The sequence below is a fragment of the Microcebus murinus genome, chromosome 13 (genome assembly GCF_040939455.1).
Source record: "Microcebus murinus isolate Inina chromosome 13, M.murinus_Inina_mat1.0, whole genome shotgun sequence".
Taxonomy (NCBI): Eukaryota; Metazoa; Chordata; class Mammalia; order Primates; family Cheirogaleidae; genus Microcebus; species Microcebus murinus.
Window position 1 is genome coordinate 83,744,723 of NC_134116.1, and position 5,650 is coordinate 83,750,372.

Below are 5,650 nucleotides of genomic sequence, written 5' to 3' on the forward strand. Positions count from 1 at the left end.
CGGTCCTCTCTGAGCACCGCTGTCCTCAGCAGCTGTTGGACCTGCTCTGGCTCCCGTTGGCCCAGACGGGGGGGGGGGGGGGGGGGAGGGGCCTGTGTGGGGGAGGGGCGTGTGGGAAGGGGGGGTGGGGGGCTGGAGCAAGATGCCACCTTGATGCCCATCTCTTCCCAGCCTCAGACCCTGCCCCATGTCGTGGCCCCTGGGGCCTCACCGTGGGGAGCAGGAGGGCGGGCCCCGGCCCCAGCAGGAGGGCAGGTTCAGGCTGTGGGGCCGTCTGTGAAGAAGGCGACAGGTGACAAGAGGCTCCAGCAGGCAGGGGTGCCAGACCCCGCCCAGTGCCCTGGGTTGGAGCTGTCCCAGCAGGCCGCCGGGGCCTGCCCCAGGGCCCAGTGTGCAGCCACGGGCAACGGATGCTCACAGGGGCTCGGAGCGTCGCCCCCAAAGTGACTCCCTAAGGTGCCTTACGCAGGCAAAGCCGGGGACACACCCTCTTCCAGGGAAGGCGCGTGTGTCACCAACAACGGGACAAGCGGGCGGCCCGAGTCCTGGTGCCAGGCTCCGGGAAGGGCACGCCTACCTGGCGTGGGGCCGAGCTCAGGGACAGCGAGGCAAACCCACGCTGCAGACGGCCCGGTCAGGTCAGCAAGGGCCAGAACCACCTTCCCACCTGCCTCGGTGGGGCTCAGGGCCCACATGGGGGACACTGTGGGGTTCCCACCAGACAGCCCTGGCAGCAGTGAGCCCACGTACAGATGGGGCCACCTGGGGGTGGGGAGAGAGACTGAGAAACAGACGGAGTCAGAGACAGAGAGACAGACATAAAGGCAGAGAGAGAGACAGAGACAATGAGGCAGAGAGATGGAGAGAGAGACGGAGGGAGGGAAGGAGGAGGAACGCCCGTGGCGGGAGGGCCTGTGGGCACGCCCTCTCGAGTGGGTGTGTGACCGGCAGGTGGCGATGGGGGGTGTGCCGAGCACATTTCTAGGGGTCAGAGCCACACTCTGTTCACGGAACGCCCTGGTCACTCTGTGGCGCTCACGCTGCGGGAAGACCCGGCTGTGCAGCCCTGAGGACGGGCAGGGGGTCCCGAGACACAGGGTGGATCAGACAGGACCCTGGGAACAGGCAGGGGCGTGTTGTGGACTGTCCCCACAGGGGCAGCGTGGCAGAGCCATGTGGGCAAGATGCCGCTGTGGCCGGGCGTGGCGGGAGGGAGTCCTGGCTGGCGGTGTGCGCACCGGCATGCCTGCGTTCCCCTCACCCTCCACGCGACTCAGACCTGCGGGTCCCCCCTCCCACGACGGGCCTCGGCACGCGGAGGCTGCGGAGTCCCTGTGGGCCCCTGGTGGAGGTGGGGTCAGCTGACCCTACAGGCCAGGCCTGTCACTCATGGGGGCCCACAGCCGTGGCTGGCAGGTCAGCGGTCTCAGGCCCCTCCCCGATGGATCTGCGGCTGTGCTGACCCTGGCGTCGGCCGGCTCAAGGACACAGTCTGGGCACAGGCCCCAGGTGCAGGAGAAAAACAAACACGGACCACACATGTGTTTGAGCAGGAGCAACCCATACAGAACTAGGAAACGGACTTACAAAGAACCAGGCGGCCGGGCGCAGTGGCTCACACCTGCAGGCCCAGCACCCTGGGAGGCTGAGACAGGAGGTTTGCTAAGTCCAGGAGTTCGAGACCAGCCTGGGCAACAGAGTGAGGCCCTGTCTCAAAAAAACCCCAAAAAAACACCAAAAGCAGCATGAATTTGCTCGGTGTCACTAAGCAGCACACTTAAAAAGGGTCAGTTTTATGTAACATATATTTTACCACAATAAAAATATACTTTACTGGCCAGGCATGGTGGCTCGCGCCTGTAATCCTAGCACTCTGGAAGGCTGAGGCAGGAGGATCGTTTGAGCTCAGGAGTTCGAGACCAGCCTGAGCAAGAGTGAGACTGTTTGTCTACTAAAAATAGAAAGAAATTAATTGGCCAACTAAAAATATATAGAAAAAATTAGCCAGGCACGGTGGCGCATACCTGTAGTCCCAGCTACTCGGGAGGCTGAGGCAGGAGGATCGCTTGAGCCCAGGAATTTGAGGTTGCTGTGAGCTAGGCTGACGCCACGGCACTCACTCTAGCCTGGGCAACAGAGTGAGACTGTCTCAAAAAAACACACCAAAAAACCACTTTACTTTTAAAAAACTGCCAATGACCTTAAAGAAATCAAAGTACCCCAGACTACAACCCTGCACCTAGGCTCAGGAGGGACAGCCTGAACCCACCAAGGGCTCAAGGCTGGACTTGTGGGGGGACATTCTTCAATGTCTCCCCTACCCCAGAAGGTCCTTGCTCCAGACAGAAGACCTAGAAAGGCGCTGGTGTCCCCCAGACTCTGAGGAACCCACAGACGCACGAACGCTCTCCAATGTGCCGGTCTCTCCAGGTGAGTCTGACACTCGTGGCCAGCCACGGTCACATCACCTATGTCTCCTCCTTCCTGTCTCCAGGGATCTTAGGGAAACTGGGCTCCAGGCGGTCACATGCCACTCGGTCCTCAACGTGGACGTCAGGGCATGCGGTGCTGTGGTCTGAGCGTGTCCCCGAAGTTCACTCGCTGGAAGCTTCGTGCCCAAGGCGGCAGTGCGCGGAGGTGAGAGGTCGGGAGGGCTCCGCCCCGTGAGTGGTCGACGCTGGCATCTGGGAGTGGGCTTGTTGTTTCGGGATGGAGGCTGAGTTCACCTCCATTTGATGAACCTCTGAGAAAGAACAAATGCCTCAGGCGTCAGCCAGTGTCACCGCAGCCCTGGAGGCAGGGCGGGACGTCTCTGACAATTGGAACCGAGGGAGCCAGAAACCCCCGTAGGCCCCAAAACTCACACAAGTTCATCTGAAATGGCTTCCGGGTGGCAGTGCCCCGAAGACAGAAACATGGCGGAAACACAAACCCTTTCAGGATGCCGACCGGGCCCAGGTGCCACTGGGACGCCACGGCCGTGCAGAGAGGCCTGATCTTGTAGACGCTGAAACGGGAAACAGGTCCCTACACAGACTGAACACGCGGTTGCACAGGGAACGAAGTCGGACCTGGGCTCGTGTTCCGTTCTGCGCAAGCTGTGGGGGCCTGGACTTCGCTGGGGAAACGCCAGAGGACACCCCAGCACCGGGAGGCCCCGGAGGGAGGAGGGCCTGCAGGCGTGGGAAGGAGGGTGAGCACAGTGGTGAGAGAAGTCCCTCGCCCTAGTTGTCGTCTTTCCATGGAGGTGGATGACTTTTTCGCAGAGCTCAGGAGGGTGAGTGTGGGGAGGATCCTAATGCTTGGAGGATTCCTTGCTGTGGGATCTGGGGTCCGAAGGTGATTATCTTTGAGATGACAGATGAGAAAACTAAACCAGCATGTGCAACACTCGCCACTGCTGTGGTCTGTCTTTGCCCCGAATTCACGTGTTGAAACCTGACCCCCGGAGGCCGTGTGAGGCTGGGCCCTTGGGCTGGACTGGCGCCCTTCCAGGACCGGCGGAGGCAGCTGGCGAGGACAAGGACGAGGACGGATGGCACCAGCTGGCACTGCGGCTGTCACTGGACATCAGTCTACTGGGGCCTTGATTTTGGACCTCTCGGCCTCCAGAACTGTGAGCAATAAATGGATGTTTATCATAACGTAAACTACCCAGTTGACTCAATCCACGTTTTTAGAATTAAATTGTCAGTATTAGTCGTAACAACGAGAACTTCAACAAGTAAGATTTTCAGACTAACTGCAGGGTTTTGCTTCACGCGGCCCCAGGCTCAAAACTAGCCTGGGTTAAATACAACTCACACGGCAGTCAACGTGTTAAACAGAACACAGGACTGAAGCATTTCGGGGCCACCTCCTGATGTGGAGGACGGCCGCCCCACTCGCGCCTGTGCAGGGAGGGCGTGCAGACCTCGTCGGGAGGTTGCAGCTGCTGATCGGGCAGCAGAGGAGTCTCAGGAGACGGAGCAGGGCTGCGGGGAGCACGGGACATACCGCCACACCGCCCATGGCCGCTCCTCTGGAAAAGCTGCAAGTCAAACACCCGCCGGCCATGGACAACGGAGCCTGCCGGCCGTGTCTCCAGCCCTGCCCGGCCGCACCCGGCACGGCACCCGGCACAGCCACTTGGACAGCTGCGTCCAAGGGTCTCCGGCTTAGCACAAAACAAGAATGCAAATGCCCGCTGATGGTTTATAACAACAATTGCAAGTTAAAATAGGATATTTTGGATTTATCAGATCAAATCAGTATATCGTTAAAATGACTCTCTCCTATTCCTTTTGATTTCTTCAATGAAAGCAAAGGCTGCTGGAAAGTTCTGTGTGACGCGGGCTCCCAGCCCAAGTCTCAGGCTGCGCTGGGTCTCCTCTGGGCCCACTCCCTCCCCTCACCGGTCTGCGCCACCCCACAGAATAAGGGGGACGGTTTGGAAACACTAAGCTGGTCACACCGTCCCTGGTTAAAGCCAGTGGAATGAACCCCCAAGCACCCTGCCGAGTGCGGAGGAGCGCCAGGCCTGTCTGCGAGGGACAGAGGCCCACACGGGTGCAAGGCTCAACGCTCAACACAGCTTTAAACACCTGACAGCCACAGGCGGCTACACAAAGTGGGGCTGTACAGAATTCTACAGAACAAAAAATATCTGGATACTGTCAAAAGGCTGCATTAAGGCCACGTGTGACCTTAAGGCCGCAGGTCCCCACCCCTGTACGTCCTAACCCCGCCGTGGCCTTATCTGAAGGCAGGCTCTGCGGGAGGTCGGCGAGGCTAAGCGTGGTCGCAGGCTGAGGCCCTGGTCTGACGGGGCTGTGGCCCTGCGAGGAGAGGAGACCGCTCGCTCCGCACGGCGAGAAGACACAGCTCTGTGGCCACGAGGGCCCTCCCAGAACCCGCTGCCCACGCAGCCCGGCTGCAGTCGGACCCCAGCCCCTGCAGCTAGGGAGCCAGAGCTTGTTCGAGCTGACACCGAGCTGACCCACAGTCCCCGACGCACTATGTGTGGATTTGGCGACGCCGTGGGAGTCAAAGCCACGCGGGTTCAGCAGGAGCCGCATGCCGAGCCCCACGCGGCCTGTTTCCTGCCGTGGGTACAGCAGTCAGTGAACCGCCCAGGATGCTCAGGACCTCACTTAAGACAGGCTTGTGCCGGATGACTCTGCCCAGCTGCAGCCGACGCCGTGTTCTGAGCGTGCTTGAGTCTGGCACGGCTGCACCTCGCAGGAGGTCGGGGACAAATGCGTTTTCTACCCACGGCGTTTTCAACTTGCAGCGGTTTACTGGGTGTGACCCCAGCGTGAATCAAGGAGCACCTATAGAGGCAAGCTACAAAATCTGGAACATTTAACTCAAATTAAATCCTGCCTTTAAAAAGCTTTAGGTTAACCAAGCATTTTGATAACATAAAATATTCACATTTAATCTATAAAAATAGATGTACCCTGGAAGGTATAATGAAGAATATGCCTTTTTTACAGAAGGAGCTGCAAAGAGCTGCCAGGCAGCCTTGGGAACGACACTCAGGAACAGCGAACTGGAGCTGCCTTCACACAGAGCCGCCTTCTCCAGACGGCAGAGGTGCCTTCGTTTTCCAAAGAAAGAGTTCCCGGCCTCCGTGAGGCTGGCGCCCTCACAAAGGACCAAGGAGGCC